Source organism: Frankliniella occidentalis, unplaced genomic scaffold, assembly GCF_000697945.3.
Source record: "Frankliniella occidentalis isolate FOCC.00 unplaced genomic scaffold, Focc_3.1 Scaffold270, whole genome shotgun sequence".
Taxonomy (NCBI): Eukaryota; Metazoa; Arthropoda; class Insecta; order Thysanoptera; family Thripidae; genus Frankliniella; species Frankliniella occidentalis.
In genome coordinates, this window is record NW_026267396.1 from 240433 (window position 1) to 242172 (window position 1740).

Genomic DNA, 1740 nt, shown 5'->3' on the forward strand with positions numbered 1-1740 from the left:
GTATATTATTCGTCTTTAACCGAGTTGATTAATGCGAAGAAAATGTACTTGTTTTATGGTGCTGTTTGCACACTCAGAGATAGGTGCCTTAGAGTTATTTATTATATGAAATGTCTACGGCTTGAACATGGACTCGTGAATCAAATCTGTGCCATAATACTTCACGTAAAAAAATGTGTCTGTAATATTTGTACAGTTAAGCATATAAGATCTGTACGGCGGAAAACTCGACGAAAGATGTATTCTTCGGTTTCTCGCCGTCCTCCTATGTTGCGTTGCCATACAATTTGAACACTTTCAGTTTTCAATTCTGAATTTTGTCCGGCGACGGTTTCATGAAAAAATTATTAATTTAAAATCGTTGCATACAGGGACCCAGGACGGGAACTTTTTTTTTATAATACCGGCTATAGACGTCGGTTATGCGGGCTTGCCTACACTCAGGCGCCAAGGCGTCGCATACCGACTTCTTCCATCTGCTACACCCGTTACGCACATAGAATCTCTGTCTCTCCAGTTTGTGTTCATCGTGAATGACTGTTCACTCCTTATTAATTTCACTCTTCCTTAGGCTTTTCCACAAAGCCCTATTTGCTCATCCTTCCCTTCATTTTCCGTTTTGTTTTGTGTGTGTCCTGTTACGCGGTGTGAATATGGTAACTAATAGTTTGTACTGTTGTACTGAATAAGTATAAGCCGGCGTGTCCATTTTATATTCATAAAAAAATAAATACAAATCGATTATACAAAAAATAGAACAACTGCATTCATCTTCTGGTCTCCACTTTATTACGATCGACCACACCACACTGTAGCACAATCAAAGAAATTGATTTCATAGAGATTGGTTTACATTAAGTAATTAAGGACGCCCTTACAAATTTGTTTTAAAACAGTTTCAATTGGCAGCCTTTCCCCCCCTGTTCCTAATACGCCGCCTGCTGCCGGCTTTGCCTGTACACTCCTAGGAAGCCGAGGATGTGGAGCCCCAACAGTAGCGCTCCCATGCCCAGCAGGTCCTTGAGTAGATGAGCCTGGTCGAAGCCAAGTTCCTCTAGGACTTCTTGTCCGCTGCCAAGGCACGGGCTCCCGGGCGGCCCGGGACAGTCTGTGTAAGTGAATTGCATTAGGATATTGTCTCTCACTATTCCCGGGGGTTACTTTTCCTGAGGTAACGCGCCCCTGCACAGCATGCGGGGCGGCGGGGCGGCCGGGCGGCCGGGCGGCGCGGCGGGGTGCTCGCTCACCGGGGTGGGCCGCCGGCTCCGCACGGACGCTCGGCGGGTTGGCCTACCCAACGCGTTGCGGGCGCTATGAAAAGCGTCGGCTAGCACAAGCCGCGCATGCCTGGTATATTTCAGAGGTGCTGCGACGTTGCCTACTCGCTAGAGCTGTGGGCCAAGGGGGCTACGGCGCCTTTTTACGCGCGAAGGGAGCAGGCAACCAGGCAACCCCGCTCAGAAACACCCGGTACTCATTTGCTCGGAAAACTTTTGTTACGTCCAATGTTTACTCGTGTCGAGTGGGTAGCGTCGCCGTGGCGGCACCCTTCTTTTTGTCAGCTCCCTATAGACACTCCCCAAAATGCGTTCAAATAAGCAACGGTCAGTCGAGGTTCTTATTCTTACCTATATGGGGTACGTTGCGCCAGTAAACAATGGACAGAAGCTCATGGCAGTAATAGAAGACGGACACGAACCTCGCCCAGCTTACGTAGACTGGGAGAGACCTGCAGTGTGC